This window comes from Pleurodeles waltl, chromosome 1_1, assembly GCF_031143425.1.
Source record: "Pleurodeles waltl isolate 20211129_DDA chromosome 1_1, aPleWal1.hap1.20221129, whole genome shotgun sequence".
In the NCBI taxonomy this organism is placed as follows: Eukaryota; Metazoa; Chordata; class Amphibia; order Caudata; family Salamandridae; genus Pleurodeles; species Pleurodeles waltl.
In genome coordinates, this window is record NC_090436.1 from 910,965,512 (window position 1) to 910,991,248 (window position 25,737).

Below are 25,737 nucleotides of genomic sequence, written 5' to 3' on the forward strand. Positions count from 1 at the left end.
TTATTGTAAAATGCACCCAGAGGGCATCTTAGAGATGCCCCCTGAATACCAATCCAACTACTAGTGTGGGGCTGACCAGTTTCTGCCAGTCTGCCACAACCAGACGAGTTTCTGGCCACATGGGGAGAGTGTCTTTGTCACTCTTTGGCCTGGAACAAAGCCTGTACTGGGTTTCTCACCTCCCCCTGCAGGAACTTTAACACCTGGTGGTGAGCCTCAAAGGCTCACCCCTTTTGTTACAGCGCCACAGGGCATCCCAGCTAGTGGAGATGCCCGCCCCCCCTGCAACTGCTCCCACTTTTGGCGGCAAGGCTGGAGGAGATAATTAGAAAAACAAGGAGGAGTCACCCACCAGTCAGGACAGCCCCTAAGGTGCCCTGAGCTGAGGTGACCCATGCCTTTAGAAATCCTCCATCTCAGTTTTGGAGGATTCCCCCAATAGGATAAGGGATGTGCCCCCCTCCCCACCGGGAGGAGGCACAAAGAGGGTATAGCCACCCTCCAGGACAGTAGCCATTGGTTACTGCCCTCCCAGACTTAAACACACCCCTAAATTTAGTATTTAGGGGCACCCCAGAACCCAGGAAATCAGATTCCTGCAACCTGAAACAAGAAGAAGGACTGCTGGTCTGAAAGCCCTGCAGAGACGAAGGAAGATGACAACTGCTTTGGCCCCAGCCCTACCGGCCTGTCTCCTGACTTGAAAAACTGCAACAGCGACGCATCCAACAGGGACCAGTGACCTCTGAAGCCTCAGCACTCCGTCCATCATCCTTTTGTGTTGCTAAAGTTGCCCTAAGTGGGAAGGGTATGCCCAGATCTGGGTCCCTTGCTCACTGTGCCACTGGATTCAAGCTAGCCTGGCTGATGAAGGGTGAAACCCTGAAACCGGTCCCAGGATGCTGGTTTCCGGTCCAGGGAGGACCTGGCTTGGCAGTTTGGGCTGGACTGCTCCCATGAGGGAACAGGGTCAAGACTGTTTTGCATATGGCTGGGTCCAGACTGGGGTGGCATGGTGAGCAAAAGAACGATGGATTAAACCCAGATCTGTGACTCTGGGTGAGTGTTTGCATTGTTCAGCACTCCGTCCATCATCCTTTTGTGTTGCTAAAGTTGCCTCAGAGAACAACCCTGAACCCCAGGACCAAGAAACTCCAGTGAGCAGCGGCTCTGCTCAACAAACAACAACATTCTTTCAACGCCGGAAATGTGAGACGTCACACTCTGCACCCAAAGCCCCCGGCTCGAGATCCAGAGAACCAACACCACAGGGAGGACTCCCAGGTGAATGTGACCCCGTGAGTAGCCCGAGACCACCCCCTTGGACTCCCACAGCGATGCATGCAGAGAGAATCCAGAGGCTCCCCCTGACCGCTGCTGCCTGTAACAAGGGACCCGACGCCTGGAGCAAGCACTGCACCTGCAATCCCCAGGACCAAAGGGAACCGAACCTCAGTGCAGGAGTGACCCCCAGGCGACCCTCTGCCTAGCCCAGGTGGTGGCTGGCCCGAGGAGCCCTCCTGTGCCCTGCCTGCACCACTAGAGTGACCCCCGGGTCCCTTCATTGAATCCTATACAAAACCCAACACCTGCTTTGCACACTGCACCTGGCCGCCCCTGTGCCGCTGAGGGTGTGTTTTGTGTGCCTACTTGTGTCCCCCCCAGTACTCTACAAAAGCCCCTGGTCTGCCCCCCGAGGACGTGGGTACTTACCTGCTGGCAGACTGGAACCGGATCACCCCTGTTCTCCATAGGCACCTATGAGTTTTGGGCACTTCTTTGATCTCTGCACCTGACCGGCCCTGAGCTGCTGTTGTGGTAACTTTGGGGTTGCCTTGAACCCCCAACGGTGGGCTGCCTATGCCCAGGAACTGAGACTTGTAAGTATCTTACTTACCTCACAATCTAACCAATACTTACCTCCCCCAGGAACTGTTGATTTTTGCACTGTCTACTTTTAAAATAGCTTATTGCCATTTTAACAAAAACTGTAGATGTTATTGCTCTAATTCAAAGTTCCTAACTTCCTGTGTGGAGTACCTTGCATTTTATGTATTTACTTCAAATCTCGAACTTGTGGTTCTAAAAATAAATTAAGAAAATATATTTTTCTATATAAAAACTATTGGCCTGGAGTTAAGTCTTTGAGTGTGTGTTCTTCATGTATTGCCTGTGTGTGTACAAAAATGCTTAAAACTACCCTCTGATAAGCCTACTGCTCGACCACACTACCACAAAAGAGAGATTTGGAATTATCTAATTTTGCCACTATTTTACCTTTAAGGGGAACCCTTGGACTCTGTGCACACTATCTCTTATTTTGAGATAGCATATACAGAGCCAACTTCCTACATTGTGTTTTTGCCATAGACCTGCATGTGTTCTTTTATATTAGTTTAATTAATATGTTTGAGGATCAGTGTGGTATGTGTATGAACAATGTGTTCCCTTTTTCATCTATACCTCCTGGTCTCCCAAATTCCAATGGGTTCCTCAATATCCCCTAGTACTCCAAAATTTTTCTATTTATTTCCTTTTTGTTTCTTTTTATTTGCTTATTTCTCATTTATTTTTAATTTGTTAATTTGTTTTAAATCATTTACCTTTGATTCATGTATTAATTATTTTTTATGTATTTTTTTTAAAGCACTTTCTTTTAAATGTCCTTTCCTCTACTTCCTGGTTGCCTAGACACCTGTTGCACACCAGCATTAATTTATTGAAAGATTGTCATTACTAATTTTCCCCAGGACCTCTTGCCTGCCATAGGCACACTGCTGCAAACACACCAGCATTCATTTTGTGAGGATTATTCCATGTTCCCCTGGACCCACCCGCCTGGCAGAGGTATACACCAGCATTTATGTTTTTTGCAAAGTATCTCTTTTTTAAGGTTTTAGAGAGAATAAACAACACATGCTGTATTACTTTGAACACAGCAAAGCTGCAGTAGACTGGTGTATTAGGCGAATTATAGTTTCCCCCAGTCCTGCGTAAGTTACAAATCATACTGGTCATACCAGGGAGATCAGATAGTCTGTATATATCTTGGGAATACCAGCATGACAACGATGATAAAGAAAATGTCCCCCCAACTGAACAACCTAGGAGGGTGAAAAACATAACTCCGTATGGAAAAGAATGTGCATAGTATAGAAAGCAAGTCATACTAGGCGGCAGACCATCCTCTAGCCAGGTGCAACATCACTGGCGAAGGGGAGGGAGAAAGTTGGTGGACAGAGAAGGGGATAAATGACTAGGTATCCGACTAAGTCAAAGAGTTGAAGGGCTTTAATTCGAGGTGGGATAAAGCATGTGAATTCCAATCAGGAGAGTTAGTGTAGAAGAGGTTCCCAAATTCTGGTAAATTTCCCCTCTGTGTGGAATATTTTATAGGATAACAACTCCATAGTGAGGACCTGCCACAAATGTGTGGACACTTCCATTGTAATGCAAGAAGTTGCTTGGCTGCATGAGAGATCAAGTACCATTCCAGATGCTTCATGGTTAAATGGATTGGGGTCAGATACCAAGGAGTACAGTCTGACAGGACTCAGGTATTGGGTATCCTATCACCCCCTTGATATGGCTAAGGATTCCCTTCCAACAAGTGGTAAAGCCTGGGCATAACCACCATATGTGTAGGAAGTCTCTGGGAGGCGCAGAGCAGCGCCAGCAGAAGATGAGGGGAAAATAGTGTGTAGTCGGGTGGGAGTGAGGGACCAATGTATCATGATTTAATATACTGTTTCCCATTGGGGGCATGCTTTTTATAGGAGTTCTCATTGTTTTGGGGTTATTTCACCTCCAATGTCAATGTGCCATTGAGATTGGCAGGGGTGTGTGTGGTGTGGGGGGATTAGGTAGGTGCGGGAGATAAGCCCATGGAACCCACTGGAGGACCTTACCAAAGCTTCAAAAGCAATCAGTTTTTGGGTGGCTCCCTGTGCATTGGATGGAGTGAGGGCCCAATGGCGCAGTTGACACTGTTGTAGTCTAGTGGGTTTGGAAACCCTTCAACATTGTTTGAATGTCTTAAAAGATTCTCCCTCAAAGAGAGTTTTGAGGTTACAACAGTCGCCCTCTCTCCAGTGCTTTATGAGTTAGTTTGCAGTGCAGGAGGGAAGTCTGGATTACTTGCTAGGGGGGTGTTAGGTGAGGGAAAAGAAGTAAGGCCCCGCTTTATCGCTAGTTTGTCCCATATTTTCAGGATGGTTTTTGTTGGGTTGCCGAGATAAGTGCTTCAGGGCCTTGCGTGTTTGGGGAGCCAGGCCAAGTCCCAGAGGGGAGGGCAGGCTACTGCATGGTCCAAGTGCAGCCAATGTTTATCGCTTTCACACATGACCTACACTGAGATGAAGTGGAGATGCACCACACAGTAGTATTCGAGGAGGTTAGGGCATCCCCATCTCCTTCCGATCCCGAGGGAGCATTAGCACTGTGTTGGAGAACAGAGGGTCCTACCCCCCCTAGATAAAAGAACAAATGTCTCGCTGGAGTCATAGAATCTAATCCTGGTGGATCAGAGTAGGGATGCATCGTTAGAGATACTGTATTTTTGACGGGGGGACATCTTGACTGCCTTTAAACACCCAAGCCAGGAAACCTGAAGAGGTTTCCAGCAGCGTAGATCTTCCAAAGCAGATTTTCAACACTCAGGCCAGTTGTCAATCATCCAGGAATTTAAATTAGGAGTTCAGCAGATGAACAAGTACAGTATGAATTTGGGAGCCCACTAAAAAGGCGTAAGGGACTGAATTGCCTGGAGGTCCTCTGGGGGAAAGGTGAGGTTCAGAGCCTGAGACTTGGTCAGGTTGACCTTACAACCAGAGACCACCTTGAACATTCAAAGCAGTTGAACTAGCACCAGCAGAGACTTTTCTGGCTGGGTGAGTGTCAGTAGGTGGTCATCGGCGAATAGGTGACCTTGTGGGTGAGTCCTCCAAAGGGTATCCCCACTATGTGTGCCGTTTGTCAGATGGCAGCTGCTAAGGGTTCCACCGTTAGGGCGAATAGGAGGGGGGAGAAGGGGCAGCCCTGTCTAGTACCCCTGCAGAGATGGATGTTCTGAGACAGGCCTCCTTTAACTCGTATTGTCGCAGTAGGGGAGGCATAGAAGGCCATAATCCTGTCACTCATCGCAGGGCCCAATTCAATCTTCTGTAGAACGACTTTTAAGAAGGGTGTAATGCTTTGGCAGCACTTCCTATGAATTATCCGCACTCTAATTAAGGATTGCACTTTCCATATTTATTCTTCTCAAGATATTTCAACTTAAACAGCAGATGAAGATTAACGCTCGTTCTTTTTCTTCTCTCTCCTAGGTTCCAAGGAGGAGGTCTGTAAGCCGTTTCCTAGAGAGGAGCACAGTAAGTATTAATGAGTATTTGATTCTCATTCTTAGTTTGATATCATCACCATAAACACCATGAATGTGCACTGCAACTCAAAGGGACGGAATGGGGAGAAGAAAGGTTTCTGTCCCTTTTAAGTTTGGGAAGAAAAAGAAGTACCTAAAGGAACATATACGTTGCCCCAATAGGGTAGTAAGGCTTATACTCAGCCCCTTCCCTGACCTGCAAGACAGAGGCCCCCCCTCTCCACCATGTGATTCCTCTTTGTTAGAACTACTGGGGTGGTCAGAAAGCTGCAAGCGTCTTTCCCAGTCCCCACACCCGGCCACACATGACAGAGCCACGCTCCTCCTGAAGTGTGGAAGGAAGATGCAGCTCCACGGCAAACGGCCTCCTGAGTTATCTCCTCGTCTGCTTCGGGTTGCTTCCTTTTCATTGTCTCATGCTCTGGGTCACTGCAAAGGGGGTGGTTCCCACCGTCTTCTTCAACTACAGTCAACCCACGAATATGTCCGAGTGTCTGTTCTTCTTCCCGTCACTCTGCACTCTTCTCTTCTGGCTCCACCTCCAATTGCCACTGCAAAGACACCGTCTCTAAGTCTGGCCTCTCTTTTCTTCTTGACGCTGGGGTCTTTGGAATGTAAACTTCCCTTAAAGGGATGGTATTTGTCCTGCAGAGGAGAAGAGGGACATATTGAGATCTCGTTCTCCTAGCGATTGGGCAGTCGCCGACACATCTCTCTCCCAGGATTTTCTTGATCAGGAAAAAGAGGACAATGTGGGAGAAAGTTATCATTGCCCTTCTCCTTGCCTTTCTGATGCGCCACATCAAATCTAAAATGTTGTAATACTAAAAAACAACAAAATATGTTATTGTTCTGCCCTTTGTTCCTATGTAGCCAGGTCAAGGGAGCATGGTCCTTATAGAGAAGAAAATGTCTCCCTTCCAGGTAATATCTTAGTTTGTCCACAGCTCACTTGAGGGGAAAGCATTCCTTCTCAATAGTGGAGTACATCTGCTCCAGAGGGACCAACTTACGACTAATTAATACAATGGGATGTTCATCTCCTTTCTCATCTTTCTGAGATAATACAACCCCTACTCCTATGTGTGAAGCATCTGTCTGCACCAGGAACGGTTTGTCAAAGTTAGGGGACAACTGGAAAGGTTTCGTAGTGAAAGCTTTCTTTAGATTGTCAAAGGCCTCTCTTGCTATTGCTGGGGGATGGTCAAAAACATGTGGTCGAACTGACTTTTTCAGGAGGTCTATAACGGGGGCCGATATCTCAGAATACCGTGGAATAAAATGGCGATAATATCCAATCAGTCCTAGGAATGCTCTTATGGCCACATTAGCAGGGAAGGGAGTGTTGAGGATCGCCTTAACCTTTTTGTTTTGGGGCTCTATACCTCCGTCCCCTAGTAAATAACCTAAGTACTTGACCTTACAGTATGCAAATCTGGACTTCTTGGCGTTAATATGTAGATGGGCATTTTATAACTCAGAAAGAATTTGAGATAAGTTGTGTAAATTATCATTCCCGGTTTTGCTGAACACAACTATATCATCCAAATAGGCCCCCGACTATGCCTGATGATTATGCAGTACAGTATTCTTATTTCTTAGAAAGTCTTCAATGAGCTTTAGGTCCCCTCCCAGGATTATAGCTCCACCCTCCCTGGATAGTTTCTCCCTGAGTACAGACCTAAGGAAGGTGCCTTGTGCTTGGTTTGGAGGATATGCATTGAGGAGGGTAAGGAGGTGGGAACCCCAGTGGACCACGAGTTTGAGGATGCGACCTTCTCCGCCCTGAACCATCCTCATAGGTTTTGCGCAGGAGGAGGCTTTGCAGAAAATTGTCACCCCAGCTGTTTTGGAGGCTCCAGAGGCCCAGTGTTGGATGGTATATTTGGGGTGTGTCATGCGTGGGGTGTCTTGTTGGAGGAGGTGTGTCTCCTATAAGAAGATGATATCCACATCTTGTTGGAGCAGTACCACAATACCTGCTTTCTTTTATTAGTGCGAGTTCAGCCCCCACACATTAAGTGTAAGGATTTTATCCCTGTAGTGGCAGTCATAAGAGGGATATCAAGGGTGGAGTGTGGAAGTCCCTGTGGGCCAGAAGCTTGAGGTGAGTAAGGGACAAGAAAGGGAAGAAGGGATAATGCTGCTGATTGTGGATGGGCCAATATCTGGTCTCAGGTGGAAATGAGTGCTTCAGTGAGAGAGTGTTCCACTGGGAAGAAGAGGGGGGAGGAATCTCAAGGGTGACATGTGGCCTAGAGAAAGAGAGGTGCACAGGTAATAAAACAATAAGAGGTCAACATGGCCTACATGGTTGATCAAGGGTTGTGTGGGGATGGCGAACAAGAATGCCAGCCGACTAGGATAAGTCACTCCCCACATATCCGGAATCAGGGAACAGGGGACAGGCTGAAAGCAAGAGCATATTTGTGGCTCCTTGGACACCCAAGGCTCATGTTAGGCAGAGTTCCCAAAAGGATACAAAGTCAAACTGGTGATGTCTGTGTCCATGCCTTTGGTGATGAGCAGGCAGCATACAGCCCCATGTGTCCATGTGCTGGCCATGGATGTGTAGTATGGGGAGTTGTAGAAGGGATGTGGCAGTTCCAAACTGGAGGAAGGTGGAGGCATGCATATTGGGATCTCATGGGTCTGCTGTCAAGTAGAGGGGTGCAGGGCGTGATTCAAGGTAACACACATCTTAGATAATATCATTCTTGGCCTCACATGCCTGACGGTCCACTTGGAGGGAACTGCGGGAATACCACAGACTAGGTGGGGCGTGGAGTCTGCCGGTCAGGAGACCTCGGCATGGACGAGGTTGATTCCTTCGTATTAGTGTGGATGTGCAAAATGCATTCAGCTTCTTTAAAGGAAAAACTTGTTCTTCATCTACTTTCCCATATAAAGATAAGAGCAAAGGGGTGGTCCCATTGGTATTGAATCTTGAGTTCACTGAGCTTGTTGGTCACTGGATGGAAGTCTCTATGGCACTAAAGGGTAGATGGTGCAACAGGTGGATTGTGTGACCCTTGTATTCCAGATCAGCTTTTTTCCTTGAGGCCTGCAGGATTGCCTTTTTGTGACGTAGAAGTATACTTGGGTAAGGATGTCTGGTAGTTGATCAGAGTGTCCTTGCATACCAACAAATCTGTTCACTCTGTCCAGCATGATGGGGAGATGTCTGGATCTCCCTGGATCATGTGTAGGAGGTGTGCTACAAAGGGCATGTTGTTTGGGCCTTCCATGCCCGTGGGAATGCCTCTGATGAGAATGTTTTTCCTCCGGCTTTGGTTTTCAGGCCTTTGTTCCTCAGTTGGAGGTCAATTTGTTTGTCTTCTAAAGTGGACACCCTACAACAGAGATCCTCCAGGTCCTCTGTCCTTAAGTCTAGGGTCAGTTACACATCGTAACTCTCTCCCCCAAGCCATCAGTCTTGTTTAATTTTGTGAATGCAAGTTTTGAATTCTGTTTTAAGGGAGCCAATCTCAGCTTGCAGTTCACTGAGAAAATTGTCCATGTAGGCCTGGGCAAGAGGGACTGCAGAGATGGATGCCTGAGGAGCCTCCATTGTCGCATTGGAGAAAGCCGTGGTCGGTAGCTGCGTTTTTGTCACAGCAAAGTGAAAGAGATATCTTTAGCCTTGGCTCCAGAGGGCACCTTGGTGGATTCACCTTGAGGCATGACAGGGCATCCAGTGTATAGCGGGGCCCCCTGAGCCAGTTGTGAGGCACTTGGCGCATTGTTCCTGCTTGACGAGGAGCCTGAGCTGGAGGTGGGGAGGCAAAGTCCTGCTGGCTGGAGTTTCAATATGAGCAGGCAGAGTACAGGAGCCAGTTGGAGTCGCAGACTAGGGCGCAACCAATTCAGCAGGCTCAGGCCATTGGATGCATGCTTAAGATATTGCCACAGGCCACTGGTAGTCAAGGTACTCCCACTCACAAACAGTTAGAGGGCAGCCAGAAGTGGTGCATGGGCAATGTAGGCTCTTGCACCAGTCAATGCCCAGCCTGATGGTGTGGGTCCCAAGTCTCAGAGGTGGCACTCCAGTGGCTGCGGGGTTTGTAGCATGCAACTCTGTGACAGCACGGGGGAGCTACTCACCAGCTAAATACAGTCTGTTACATCAAGGATGTGCTTTTTTAGGTGAGCTGGGTATGGGTTCTGCCATAAGGCCCTGCCAGAGAGGCCAGGCTTCACCAGGACCAGAGTTTAGTGGTACCAGTGAGTGTAGAGGAGGAGGGCGCAGTACATGCAATGGACCTAAGCCTCTTACCGTTGCATGCTCCTGTCAGTGATCTTCAGGGAGATTCAGGCTCTGGCACTGGGCCAGCCAGAGGTGGCAGCCCCAGGTTCTGCTCATAGCAGTAGGATTCTTAGCAGGTGAAGGGAGTAGGGCTGCAATAGGTCTGGCGAGAGCTCACTCTCCACTGACCCCAAGTGCCAGTTCACAGTCCTCCCAGTCCAACTGAGGTGTCGTGCTCAATTGGGGTCCCTGCATAGCTGGCTCATGTCCCTGCCAGTGCAGCAAGGGTTGCTCCCCTTGCTGTCTCACACTGTGCGTTGCAGGCCTCCAGGGCCAGGCTGAGTCCCCATCAGTATGTTACTCCCCTGATCCCTGTCCTGCCTCCACCATCAGCAGGGGGCAGGGTAAGATGGTTGCATCTCCACTCCAACAAGGAGCGGGGCATCGATACAGGAGCTGGAGCAGGCAGCACGGAGCAGGCCTAGCGCACCAAAAAGGTCCAGCACAGATGGCAGCTGCAGGGCTCTAGGATGTGCCATGGTTTATTCCCCTGCCTGTTGCTCCCAAGCGCATCACCAGCAGCCCCCAAGTTTTCTCCACAAGTCCAACTGTGCTCTGGACCTCAGCAAGTCACCAGGGTGGTGAAGGTGGGGTCCTGGTGTGATCAATGGCAGTGGATAAGGTCTCTGGGTGTGGGTCTCCTGGGAAACACGTCTCACTCCATGTTGCCACAGGCCATGCCCCCACCCACATTTATTTTTCAAGGATTATTCCATTTTTCCCTGGACCCCCTGCCTGCCATAGTTGCACACAACCATTCATTTTTTCACAGATTAATTTTTTTCATGTCCCCCACTGCCTGGCACAGGTGTCTCCCCTTGCACTTATAAAACATTACATCTGTATGTTGTTATCCTGATTGGAAACGAAATATTATGTTATGGTGGTGTGGTTTGACTTTGAAATAGATACATAAACCACACTAAATTATATTTTTTGTATTATGATTAATTAAAAGAAACTGCAAAAATGCCTCATTTCACTAAAGGTTTTTCTTGCTTCCCAAAGAAAGGTGCTTCTGCTACAAATTGTGGCCCGTATTTATGAGAATCTTGTGCTGCCATTGTATCACTTTTAACGCAAACTTCCCACCATATCTATGAGGCCACACATAGCCACTTTGCAATGCTTTGAATGGAGTAAGGCAAGTCAGCGCAAATACGTGTGTTGCCTTATTCTTCACCAGGGAGGTGTTATATGGGCATAGTGGTGGGTTTTCCCATGCAACACCCATGGAGTTTGATCCATCCCCATATTTACAAGAGCTTGTAAACCAGGAAATTACCAAAACCTTATACCTCCCCAGGGGGGCAGAACGAGGAGAAATATCTTTATTTTTTCTCATGTTTTCCTCTTTGTACATAGAATGAGGAAAAGGCTTCCTGGAATTGTTTTTTTCTACAAAAAGGTGCATTTTCCTGCACAAAAACAATTCTGCCTACAATCCAGACACCCTTGCACCATACTGAAAGGGTGCCTGCATTGGCACTAGGCAGCCAAAATCGCACCAGCACAGTTGGAAGGGACATGAATGTGCCGTATTGCATAGATATGGCACATTCCTGCCCTTTCTTTTTGACACAGGCAACGCATCGCAACAAGATTACTTGCTTTGCTGTCCTGGACCAAATTCTTGTACATTTTGCCCTGGGTCTCTAATTGGTAGATGTATGTACTCTGTTCAATTAACGACTGCAACCCTAGTCAGAGTAAGTGAGATGCTCACCCTAAATTTACGTGTGCTCACCCTCTAGTAGCTTGCCACAGAGCAGCGGGCTTTACTTAAGCTTAAGAGGCAATGTATTTGTGCAACACTTAAATTACAGAAACACAGTGAAAACACCATGAAAAGACTTCACGCCAGTTTAGAAAAATAGAGAATATTTAATTGAGTAAAACAAGACCAAAGCAACATTGAAACAATAGGTAGAACTCAAGATATACATTTTAAGAAAAATATCTGAAATGTAGTGCTTGAAAGTCAATAGCACTGAAAGGTTACTTTAGGTTGCACTAGACTAGGGTAAATCTAAAGTTGAGTCCAACTGCGATGGAGGACAAGAATGCTACAGGACTCATGCAGACCCCACTGAACAGTACCTTTGATGGAGAGATGCATTGACTATGTGCAGGTGATCCATTGGTTCTGATCCATGCAGTCAGGTGGATGCATCATTATTGAGCCGTGCAAACCCTTTTGTGATGAAAGCGATGAGTCATCGTTGAGCTGGCAGGATTTAGGTGATGTGTTGGTTCTGAGGCATGCAAACCAGATGCGTCCCCACTGGTCTCTGAGTAGGGGAGGCAATGTGTTGTTGTTAAGCCATGCAGACCCCTTGCAATGAAGGTAAAGCGTCATTCTCAAGCCTTGCAGAATCCCTTGCGATGAAGGTGATGCATCGTCGTTGTGCTGCTTGTTGTAGGCGATGCCTCAGTTCGGACTGGTGCAACTGCTGCAGTGCATCACATTTTCAGTAAACAGCTGCAGCATTTTTTCTACACGCCCAGGGCTAGATTGGCATCTCTTGGCAGGACAGGACTTCACAGTGGCAGAGTCCAGCAGCTGTAGCAGAGTTTTTGGGAAGTCTCTGATGGCCCTGAGACTTCCAGAACAGGAGGCAAGCCAGCAACCCCTTGAAGTCACTTGATTTTGTAGAGGATGTAGAGAGCAAATACTAGTCCCTCTCATTCCCAGTTAAGAGGCAGCAGGCCAACAAAGCAATGCAGTTTAGCAGAGTGACAGTCCCTTCAGCAGCAGAACAGTCCTTCTTCCTGGAAGAATGTCCTTCATCTCCAGAAGTGTACTTCTTTGATGGGGTTTATGTCCAGTACTTATACCCATTTGAGCCTTTGAAGTGTGGGAAACTTCAAAGAGAGACCTTTGAAGTGAAAAAGGTGCCTGACCTTCCTCCCCTGGCTCCTGACACTCTGCAGGGGGTTGTGCAGCTCCTTGTGTGGGAACCCTATTCAGATGTAGCAGCTCTTCCCTACCATCTAGCCCAGGAAGACCCACCAGTCTGGTGATGGCCCATCAGGATGCGGATGTCACACCCCAACTCCCTTTGTGTGTGACTGTCTATAGGGATTGCACAAAGCCCAGCTGTCACCTACCCCAGATGTGTATTTAGAGACAGGCAGAGGCACTGAATGGTTAAAGCAAGAAAATGCAAACTTCCTAAAAGAGGCATTTTCGGACTTATAATTTAAAATCTGACTTCATCATAAGTTGTGGTTTTAAATTGTGAGCCCAGAGACACCCAATTATCTTGTCCCAAGTGGGAGATGCACTAAACGGCTGCTCCGAGGTAACCCCAATGTTAACTTGTGAAATAGATAGGTCTTGCATTACTGAAAAATACATTTAAGAGTTTTTCACTACCAACTTTTTAAATACACAGCATCCTGCACTTGGGGCTAACCACATCCTACCTTAGGGGTGACTTATATGTATTAAAAACAAAGGTTTGGGCCTGGAAGGTGGGTGCACTTAACAGCTTGAAATGGCAATTTAAAACTGCACACACACACTCTACAGCTGTAGGCCTGAGTCATGTTTAGAGGGCTGCAGTAGTGGGTGGCACAATCAGTGCTGCAGGCCCACAAGTAGCATTTAATCTGCATGCCCTGGACACATATAGTGCACTTTACCAGGGACTTACAAGTAAATTAAATATACCAATGGTTGATAAGCCAATATTGCGATGTTTTAGAGTACAGGGCAAATGCACTTTAGCACTGGTTAGCAGAGGTAAAGTGCCCAGAATCATAAAGCCAGCAACAATGAAGTCAGAAAAACAGGAGGTCAGAAGGAAAAAAAGTCAGGGGAAACCACAAGGATGCCAGATCTAACAGCAATCATGGTGAAGTGCAGTGAGTCTGAATTGGTGTTATCTCAGCTGCAAACTAGTATCCAATTGTTGCAAAAAAAAACAGGACAACAGGAGGAGGCAATTCCAGAAACAGTAGATCTTCCTGAAGTAGGAGTAAAACAGGAGGTTAAGCTTATGGCCACAAGAGACAAGGGAAAAGGAAAGTTCCTCAAAACCTTAGAAGTATGGAAGGGGAGGAGGATAAGCCAGTCATTGTGATGGAAGCTGGCTCAGAGGGCACCAACAGTACCCTTCTATTCAACCTGCTCCAAGGGATGTGGCACTGGTACCACCACCACTACTGCCAGCTTCCATATTAGTAAGGCCCCTGCTGAGATCTGCATCCACCACTACCTCAGGGAAATTGCGCACTGCAGAGAGGTAATCGTTGACACTCCCACTTACCTCCAGTTCTTCAGGAATTAACAGTGGCACCATTGGCCCACTAAAAAAGTTTGCCTCCTTAATTTGGGACGTCTTTACAATTAGCAAGCAGGAGGATAACATTGCATAATGCTACATTTGCCAAGTGAGTATTTGTTGAGGTAAGCCTGGGTCACAATATGGTACTATAGGCCAAACAACCCATTCGAGAGATCATCACGCAATCCGGTAGGAGGTGAACCTTAAAAAATTGCTGCAGGTGGTGGTGGTGAGAGACGGGGGTCAGCTCCTATAACGGTTGGAGGTGAAGGTGATGAGCAAGAAGAGGGTAGCAGCTTTACGTAAAACAGCCCTGTCCCCAGCAGTGTATGAGTGCCACCTGCCTCAGCTAACTCGAAATAGCACAATAGTCAGACGGAGACACCACAACATACAGTGATTACCTCAAGATGTGCAGTGAGTCTACCACCTTCTACTTATCAGAAGTCGTCTGCAACACTGGCAACACAAAAGAAAAACTCCTAGCTACTATTACGGGCATGTTTTGGCAGGAGGGGCCCTGCAAAGGGAGCCACCCAACAACATGTTTGTAGAAGGGGAAGCTGGCTAAAATGTTAGCACTGGGCCTCCTCTCTTTTTTCTATCAAGGAACGAGTGGGATTTGTAGAATTTGTGGAGGTGATCTGTCCAAAATGGAAGGTTCCCAGTCAGACCTATTTTGGCAGAGTTGCTGTCCCAGCGCTCCATTATGTTCTGCTGCAATTGTTTGGGCAAGCTTTGCAGAAAAGTGATTTTCACACTATCCACCTGATGACAGACATGTAGACTAGTTGTCAAACAACTGATTACATGTGTATCATTGCACACTGGGGCCCATATTTATACTTTTTGACGCTAAACTGCGCTAACGCAGTTTAGCGTCAAAAAGTTTTGCGCCGTCTAACGCCATTCTGAAGCGCCATGCGGGCGCCGTATTTATGGAATGGCGTTAGACGGCGCAATCAGACCGGCGCTGCCTGGTTTGCGTGGGAAGAAACCACGTAGACCAGACAGCGCCGGCGTAGGGGGAAAATGGCGCATGGGCGTCTTAAAATGGGGCAAGTCAGGTTACGTCGAAAAAATCGTCTTAACCCGACTTGCGCCATTTTTTAACGACGCCCATCCCCCATCAACATGACTCCTATCATTGGAAAGATAGGAGTCATGCCCCCTTGCCCAATGGCCATGCCCAGGGGACTTCTGTCCCCTGGGCATGGTCATTGGGCATAGTGGCATGTAGGGGGGCACAAATAAGGCCCCCCTATGCCACCAAAATAAAATATAAAAAATAAAAAATAAAACTTACCTGAACTTACCTGAATGTCCCTGGGGTGGGTCCCTCCATCCTTGGGGGTCCTCCTGGGGTGGGCAAGGGTGGCAGGGGGGGTCCCTGGGGGCATGGGAGGGCACCTGTGGGCTCATTTTGAGCCCACAGGCCCCTTAACGCCTGCCCTGAGCAGGCGTTAAAAAGTGGCGCAAATGCGCCGTTTTTAGCCACGCCAACTCCCGGGCGTCTCTTTTGCCCGGGAGTATAAATACCACGTAAAGGCCTGGGAGTCATTTTTTAGACGGGAACGCCTCCCTTGCATATCATTAACGCAAGGAAGGGGTTCACGCTAAAAAATGACGCACATTCCGGGAACTTTGGCGCTATTCGCCTCTAACGCCATAGTATAAATATGGCGTTAGTTGGCGTTAGTTTTGCGTCGAAATTGCGTCAAAAAAAACGACGCAATTTCGGCGCAAACGGAGTATAAATATGGCCCTGGATCTCTTTAGCCGGGGTAGGCACCAGCTATCCAGAAGTCTAAAGAACCTTTCAAGGGTGTTCAGCGGCATGAACAGTAGCTATGTTCGCTGTAGAGAAATCCCATACAGCTGCAAACATCTTGGAAGAAGTTAGCAACAAGATGTTTGAATGGCTGCAACCCAGAGGTCTGACAATAGGATTTGTTGCCACAACAATGGCAGTAATATAGTGAATCCCATGGCAGAGGATGGCTAGTTCAGGGTCCTGTGCTTGGTGCATTGCATCAACCTGATTAAAAAAAAGAAGACACAGGGCCTCATTATGAGTCTGGTGGTCACTAGACCGCCGCCAATGTGGTGGTCCGAGTTCCTCATCACATCCCTGGCGGTCAGGCTGCCAGGGGACCACCAGCTCCACCATGATCAGAGATCCTGGCAATCTGGAGATGGCAGCTGTCCTAATGCACCAGGGCAGAGCTTCAAGCAGCGCTGCCCTGGGGATGATGACCCCCTTCTCTGCCAGCGGTACCACTGGCTTGAAAATGCTGGCTGAGAACAGGTGCAGGTGCAGTGAACATTGGGAGGGTGCTGGTGCACTCTGCACTCTACGGCATTGCCGCCGGCTCGATTACAAGCCAGAGACATTGCTGTAGGCTGTTTCCCGCTAGTCCAGCAGGGGAAGCTCAGGTTTCCACCCGCTGACCTAGCGGGAAACTTTTGATGGGACCGGCAGGGAGGTAGCCTCTATGGCAGCAACCTTGCCATCAGAAGTTCGGCAGATGGTATAAAGTGTCCGCCGAACTCACAATGAGCCCCATAGTTAGCAACATACTGACCATATGTAAAAGAAGCTGCACTTGATTCAGCCATTCTTTATAGCCCGGAAACAGTTGAGACTCATTCAGCATGCTAATAGAGTACCAGTTAAATCCCTCATTCAAGGGGTGTCAACACTTGACCTATTACATGTTGCAATGTCTGTTTGAGCAGTACAGACCTATCAATGACTATATCATTGAAAGGGGAGGGGACACAATTCGCAAAAGCATGACCATGGATGCACACAAATGGGGCCGAGTAAATTGCCTGAAACAGGTGCTACTCCCTTTTTAGGTTTTCACATGGGCAGTCAGCAAGGAGGGCAGTACAATAATCAAAGCAATCCCGTTGTGGCATCTGCTACAGGACCGGTTAGTAAAGGGTGTTGCAAAGGTTCTTGCAAGTGCACAACAACAGAGAAGAGCATGAGTTGGTTGAGAGCTTCCAGCCTTCAACCTACAGAGAGGGCAGTGCTGTTGTCTCACAGCAGCCAACACTAGCAAAAAGAACACTGGCAACAACAGCAACGGACAAATCTGACCCAACCTCTGTTATGTCAAGGCTGATTTGCATATTGCTAGGTCCGAACTGGGGTTGCATGGTGAGCAAAAGAACGAGGGATTAAACCCAGATCTGTGACTGGGGGTGAGTGTTTGCATTGTCAGCACTCCGTCCATCATCCTTTTCTGTTACTAATGTTGCCCTAAGTGGGAAGGGTATGCCCAGATGTGGGTCCCTTGCTCACTGTGCCACTGGAATCAAGCTAGCCTGGCTGAAGAAGGGTGATACCATGAAACCGGTCCCAGGATGCTTGTTTCCAGTCCAGGCAGGACCTGGCCTGGCAGTTCGGGCTGGACTGTTCCCATGAGGAACAGGGTCAAGACTGATTTGCATATGGCTAGGTCTGAACTGGGGTGGTATGCTGAGCAAAAGAACGATGGATTAAACCCAGATCTGTGACTAGCGGTGAGTGTTTGCATTGTCAGCACTCCGTCCATCATCCTTTTGTGTTACTAATGTTGCCCTAAGTGGGAAGGGTATGCTCAGACGTGGGTCCTTTGCTCACTGTGCCACTGGAATCAAGCTAGCCTGGCTGAAGAAGGGTGATACCCTGAAACCAGTCCCAGGATGCTTGTTTCTGGTCCAAGGAGGACCTGGCCTGGCAGTTCGGGCTGAACTGTTCCCATGAGGAACAAGGTCAAGACTGATTTGCATATGGCTAGGTCCGAACTGGGGTGGCATGGTGAGCAAAAGAACGATGGATTAAACCCAGAAGGGTGATACTCTGAAACGGGTCCCAGGATGCTTGTTTCCAGTCCAGGGAGGACCTGGCCTGGCAGTTCGGGCTGGACTGTTCCCATGAGGAACAGGGTCAAGACTGATTTGCATATGGCTAGGTCCAAACTGGGGTGGCATGGTGAGCAAAAGAATGATGGATTAAACCCAGATCTGTGACTGGGAGTGAGTGTTTGCGTTGTCAGCACTCCGTCCATCATCCTTTTGTGTTACTAATGTTGCCCTAAGTGGAAAGGGTATGCCCAGAAGTGGGTCCCTTGCTCACTGTGTCACTGGAATCAAGCTGGCCTGGCTGAAGAAGGGTGATACTCTGAAACCGGTTCCAGGATGCTTGTTTCTGGTCCAGGGAGGACCTGGCCTGGCAGTTTGGGCTGGACTGTTCCCATGAGGAACAGGGTCAAGACTGATTTGCATATGGCTAGGTCTGAACTGGGGTGGCATGGTGAGCAAAAGAGCGATGGATTAAACCCAGATCTGTGGCTGGGGGTGAGTGTTTGTATTGTCAGCACTTGGTCCATCATCCTTTTGTGTTACTAATGTTGCCCTAAGTGGGCAGGGTATGCTCAGACGTGGGTCCCTTGCTCACTGTGCCACTGGAATCAAGCTAGCCTGGCTGAAGAAGGATGATACCCAGAAACCGCTCCCAGGATGCTTGTTTCCGGTCCAGGGAGGACCTGGCCTGGAGGTTGGGGCTGGACTGTTCTCATTAGGAACAGGGTCAAGACTGATTTGCATATGGCTAGGTCCGAACTGGGGTGGCATGGTGAGCAAAAGAACGATGGATTAAACCCAGATCTGTAACTGGGGGTGAGTGTTTGCATTGTCAGCACTCCATCCATCATCCTTTTGTGTTACTAATGTTGCTCTAAGTGGGAAGGGTATGCCCAGACGTGGGTCCCTTGCTCACTGTGCCACTGGAATCAAGCTGGCCTGGCTGAAGAAGGGTGATACCCTGAAACCGGTCCCAGGATGCTTGTTTCCTGACCAGGGAGGACTTGGCCTGGCAGTTCGGGCTGGACTGTTCCCATGAGGAACAGGGTCAAGACTGATTTGCATATGGCTAGGTCCAAACTGGGGTGGCAGGGTGAGCAAAAGAACAATGGATTAAACCTAGATCTGTGACTGTAGGTGAGTGTTTGCATTGTCAGCACTCTGTCCATCATCCTTTTGTGTTAATAATGTTGCCCTAAGTGGGAAGGGTATGCCCAGACGTGGGTCCCTTGCTCACTGTGCCACCGGAATCAAGCTAGCCTGGCTGAAGAAGGGTGATACCCTGAAACCGGTCCCAGGATTCTTGTTTCCGGTCCAGGAAGGACCTGGCCTGGCAGTTCGGGCTGGACTGTTCCCATGAGGAAAAGAGTCAAGACTGATTTGCATATGGCTAGGTCCAAACTGGGGTGGCATGGTGAGCAAAAGAACGATGGATTAAACCCAGATCTGTGACTGGGGGTGAGTGATTGCATTGTCAGCACTCTGTCCATCATCCTTTTGTGTTACTAATGTTGCCCTGAGTGGGAAGGGTATGCCCAGACGTGGGTCCCTTGCTCACTGTGCCACTGGAATCAAGCTGGCCTGGCTGAAGAAGGGTGATACTCTGAAACCGGTCCCAGGATGCTTGTTTCCGGTCCAGGGAGGACCTGGCCTGGCAGTTCGGGCTGGACTGTTCCCATGAGGAACAGGGTCAAGACTGATTTGCACATGGCTAGGTCCGAACCGGGGTGGCATGGTGAGCAAAAAAAAGATGGATTAAATCCAGAGCTGTGACTGGGGGTGAGTGTTTGCATTGTCAGCACTCCGTCCATCATCCTTTTGTGTTACTAATGTTGCCCTGAGTGGGAAGGGTATTGCCAGACGTGGGTCCCTTGCTCACTGTGCCACTGGAATCAAGCTAGCCTGGCTGAAGAAGGGTGATATCCTGAAACCGGTCCCAGGATGCTTGTTTCCGGTCTAGGGAGGACCTGGCCTGGCAGTTCGGGCTGGACTGTTCCCATGGGGAACAGGGTCAAGACTGATTTGCATATGGCTAGGTCCGACCTGGGGTGGCATGGTGAGCAAAAGAACGATGGATTAAACCCAGATCTGTAACTGGGGGTGAGTGTTTGCATTGTCAGCACTCCGTCCATCATCCTTTTGTGTTACTAATGTTGCCTAAGTGGGAAGGGTATGCCCAGACGTGGGTCCCTTGCTCACTGTGCCACTGGAATTAAGCTAGCCTGGATGAAGAAGGGTGATACCCTGAAACCGGTCCCAGGATGCTTGTTTCCGGTCCAGGGAGGACCTGGCCTGGCAGTTGGGGCTGGACTGTTCCCATGAGGAACAGGGTCAAGACTGATTTGCATATGGCTAGGTCCGAACTGGGGTGGCATGGTGAGCAAAAGAACGATGGATTAAATCCAGATCTGTGACTAGGGGTGAGTGTTTGCATTGTCAGCACTCCGTCCATCATCCTTTTGTGTTACTAATGTTGCCCTAAGTGGGAAGGGTATGCCCAGACGTGGGTCCCTTGCTCACTGTGCCACTGGAATAAAGCTAGCCTGGCTGTAGAAGGGTGATACCCTGAAACCGGTCCCAGGATGTTTGTTTCCGATCCAGGGAGGACCTGACCTGGCAGTTCGGGCTGGACTGTTCCCATGAGGAACAGGGTCAAGACTGATTTGCATATGGCTAGGTCCGAACTGGGGTGGCATGGTGAGCAAAAGAACGATGGATTAAACCCAGATCTGTGGCTGGGGGTGAGTGTTTGCATTGTCAGCACTCTGTCCATCATCCTTTTGTGTTACCAACCTCTGTAATGGCTTGGTTTTAAGTGGCAGGGCTTAATTAAAGTGCTGAGGCGAAGGCAAAAGAGGATGAACATGTGGCAGCCCAATAACCATTCCGAAGATCTTCTAGGACCATCTAGATGACCCCAAAGAGGTCTATGTGGATCAAAACCTTGTTCTATTGTTAGAAAAGCTGTCAATGGCTAGAGCTGGCAATAAAATATCTGGCTTGTCCAATAGCCAGAGTGTCTACTGAGCATTGTTTCAGTGCAGCTGGGGCAGTCGTCACTGTCAGAAGGACCAGTCTCTCATCTCAAAGTTTGGAAAGATTGACCATGATTAAAATGAATCAACGCTTCAAAACACAGAATTATACTGTCCCTGAAACACCACAAGAGGAGGTGGAAGATGAGGGTAAATATTAAGGGCCATATTTATATTTTTCGACGCACAACTGCGCCAACGCAGTTGTGCGTCAAAAAAGTTAACTCCGGCTAACGCCATTCTGAAGCGCCATGCGGGCGCCGTATTTATTCAATGACGTTAGCCGGCGTTTGCCGGCGGAGCTGCCTGGTGTGCGTGAAAAAAAATGACGTACACCAGGCAGCGCCGGCGTAGGGGAATATGGAGCTTGGGCGCCAAAAAATGGGGCAAGTCAGGCTGAGGCAAAATTTTCGCCTCAACCCGATTTGCGCCATTTTTTTTGACTCCCAACCCCCATTGAAATGACTCCTGTCTTAGCAAAGACAGGAGTCATGCCCCCTTGCCCAATGGCCATGCCCAGGGGACTTCTGTCCTCTGGGCATGGTCATTGGGCATAGTGGCATGTAGGGGGGCACAAATCAGGCCCCCCTATGCCACACAAAAAAAAAAAAAATTACTTACCTGAACTTACCTTATGTTCCCTGGGATGGGTCCCTCCATCCTTAGGCGTCCTCCTGGGGTGGGCAAGGGTGACAGGGGGTGTCCCTGGGGGCATGGGAGGGCACCTCTGGGCTCCTTCCGAGCCCACAGGTCCCTTAACGCCTGCCCTGACCAGGCGCTAAAAAACAACGCAAAAGCGGCTGGACGTCATTTTTTTTGACCCACCCACTCCCGGGTGTCAGTTTTGCCCGGGAGTGTAAATACGGCGCACATGCCTCGGAGTCAATTTTTTAGACGGGAACGCCTACCTTGCATATCATTAACGCAAAGTAGGTGTCCACGCTAAAAAATTACGCAAACTCCATGGACTTTTGCGCTAGACGCGTCTAACGCCAGAGTATAAATATGGAGTTCGTTTTGCGTCGAATTTGCGTTAAAAAAAATGACGCAAATCCGGCGCAAACGGAGTATAAATATGGCCCTAAGGCTCAAGTGGGTTAGCTGTCTAACTTCTGGCCAAGCCCCCTGAGTTTGAGGACAAACTATTCTTCCCTGACTGAGTAGACCACCAGAGAGCCTTTAAATTAATTATCATAGAACTGCTCAGTGCTTTGCCAAAAAAATGTATATAGCTAGAGGAACAATATATATTTTGATTGTGTCTGACTTATGCAGCCCCACCATTTTTAGTCACATTAAAGGCCAGATTGGAGTTAGACCAGTATACAGTATAGAAGCCTTTCCGTTCCTTGCAGATAGACATTGGAGACAATGCCTGCATCTCTCTCATGCCTAAACTTCTTTTTTCATCACCTATCAGTGCTGCCCCAGTAAAGATCACACAAGACTGCCAAATTCCCATGTGTTGTGTGCATGAAAGAGGAGAAACAATTGTGTGCTTAACACCTGGCTTCGATTGAACAGATAACTATTGCACTTATGGATGATATATTATTGAGTGAATGTGAGACATGATTGGTCATGACTAGTGATTCATGTGGTGGCAGACAGTGAGGGAGGATGGTCAACTAATTTGTAAACTTGATTTCAATGATTTGCAATGTTTGGGGCATAATGGGGGATCATTTTTCCTGAAGGTTATTGGCCCTTTCATTCTTAGCAAGAGTTACTTGCAGAGTCAACTCCTTTTTTCTGGTTCTTCAGAGACCAGACAATTCACTTTGGTTAACAAACAAAAATCTACACAAAATACTCGCATTCTGTTTCTCTTCTTGTTCTTCAACAGCAGTGTACTACAGGTCTATCTCGCCCAGGTCAGGATGGAGTTGGACTGATTTGTTCCTCTGAGTCAGGAGGAGATTGGAAGGACACAGGGGAGGACTTCCTCAATAGCCAGAAAAAATAAGTAATTGACTTCAAAGGTAAGCCAACATGATGATGACTCTGAAACCTAGACAGCTGTGTGGATTGGAGAGAGGTGCTTTGTTTTGAGAAATGCTGCTGAGTGTGTGTGTTGTTCAAATGTGAAACTCCTCTTATGTGGTGAGGGGGGCCTGTTGCTTGTAACTGGAGACAGACTTGTGAAGCCACATAATCATCATCTCACTATGCACCCTTTTGGCTAAATGTTAAAATGACAGTTGTGAGATTGATCAGCCTGATACATGCAGCTACTTGTTTGTGATTGGTTGTAAATTACTCTTACTTCTCAAGTTATTGATTGGCCATGAATCATAAAATGAGTGATTGTAGCCTATGCTCTTGCTTTGCCTCTGAGTCTTGTTAGTTGGTACAAACTTCAAGAAGCTTACTTTTTGTCCTTTTTCTTGACTCTACAATATTGTTTCTGTCGTACAATCCACAGGCCTTCTCTTTGGCACGAAAGGCTAAAGCTCTATAACACTCCAGCTTACCTTACTGAACCGGTTCAGCCAGGCACCCAAGAAGGACATTCCAAGAAGAATGCTGATGTACTGCCTAACTTGGCTTTTAACAGTGTCACTTTTCTTTTAACATTCATAATTTTTAGAACTGTGTTGGTTCACTCCTCCATAATTTGCATTTTTCAAACCTAGATGAAATATAATTTATTTCATATATATTTTGGGTCTCTGCACGGCTCAAGGACTGTCTGTGATGAATTTATCCAAACTGTGTCATTCCTTCATTTCCTCCTACAACAAAGTGATGATGATGTGCTGCTCATCGCCCTGATGAATATTGTTGTTGTGCAGCGTTTGTCTTTGTCACACGTTCTCCCAACTCCCTTTTTCCATCCATTCATCAAACCCATAATCCTCTTTCCCCAGGCTCTATGATTTATTCAGCTGTGACTTAATTTATACCACAAATGTATAAACGCTTGGTGGGATGGATGTGGTGAAAGCAACATTGACTTCCTGCAGGCTCTTCTTAGCTGCACAATACAAGAGCCCACACCAGCCCCACCCACCCAGGCATTAAAGGGATAATATGAGTACAGAAGTGTATGAACAATGTCTGACTCTGTTTCAGTGTTCCATGAAAGTACAATCCAGTAAAAGGGTTTTATTTTTATGTCATGGTGGTTCAGTGGTCTCAGTCTTTGATAACCCACTAACTCTGTGTTTACTTTTCTTTCAGTCTAGTTGCCTGTGATGAGTAATCTTTCTGATGAATCTGGCAGCTGGGGTTTACCTCATTGAATTAGGTGGGAGTGGAATATCCCATTTGATGTCTTCCCTGGTAGCACAAGAAGAGAAGATAACACTAATACCACCACTCTTACTAAGAAGGACCTTTTGGGGAAACCTGCAATAAAGTTTGGGAAAATGTTTGAGAGCTACCATTGTGTAATCAATTCAGGTAAGAAAGAACTAGTCAACTTAGTACATAAGCTGTTCTTTGGAAGGTGAGATGAATCACATTTATTTTGAAATGTTGAATGTTTCTACTAGGCCCCTTACTGGACAATAAGTGCTACTATACTATACATTAAAATTGATTGGTGGCTGGGTGCAGCAAAAACTCCTTGAGTGAAACAGATTGAAATTAACCAGTTTTCTGTTGCTAGACACTGTCACCGTGGTGGCGGGGCATAACTTGACTGCAGGAAGATGTAAGTACCCGACTGAAGAATTATTCATGGTAGGGGACGTCAGTTAAGGAAAGTTTAGGGGGGAACAACAGTACACTCAACAATACTTTAAGAAATTATACTTTGCCAACTAGAAATAGAAAGACAGAAAATGAATTATGACAAAAAATGTAAACCCTTTTATTAATTTTTAGAAGGACCTCATCCACCCTCTCCTCTCGCAACAGGCCCACCTTCTCCTCAAGGCCAAAATGTCTCAAAAAGTCCAAATTCCAATGTAAATAAATAAACAAATAAACTCCCCAACTTTGTGCCCTGACCCATTCTAACCACAACATGCCTTCCCACCAAAAAAAAGTAAAAAAAAGGTTCTTGAGAGCATCACCATCGGTGGCCAGTTTCTGCTGCCTATCGTGGCATAGTAATTTAGCAGAACATTACTGTCTCCGTGGGGCCATTGGAATATTATTTGGGTGTGATCGTTGATAATATTTGTACTGGTATTAGTCAGTCACACACAATCTGGACCAAATCATTCTCACCCTTGCATCACATTATGGCTAGGTAATCATCAATCATAGCACGGACTGCAAGGAATAATATTAAGCCAGAACACTGGCATTTAATCAAAAGAAAGAAAAGAGAACATGATTTTTTGAAAGGATTTAGGTGCAAAACTGCACTAAGGCAGTTTTGCCCCAAAAAGTTTTGCACCAGCTTGCACCATTTTTTAGCACCAGCTGGGCACCATATTTATGGAATGGTGCAAGCCGGTGCAAAGGGTAGGCTAGCTTTAAAAAAAATGACGTTAGGCAGTTTTGAGTCAAAATAAATGAATCTGACCAGATTAGCATCATTTTTTGATGCTAAGGGGCATATTTATACTCTGTTTGCACTGAATTAGAGTCCGTTTTTTTTTACTCTAATTCAGTGCAAAACTAACTCCATATTTATACTTTGGTGCTAGACCTGTCTAGCGCCAAATTTATGGAGTTAAAGTCATTTTTTGGAAGTGGAAACCTACCTTGCCTTAATAAGATGCAAGGTAGGCGTTCCCGTGCAAAAAAATTACTCTATGGCCTTAACACCATATTTATACTCCCATGTAAAAATGGTGCAAGGGAGGGTTAAAAAAATGGGGCAAAGCAAGCTTTGCCCCATTTTTTAAGACCTGGGTCAGGGCAGGGGTTAGGGGGCCTGTGGGCCTATTTCCATGGTGGAACACCATGGAA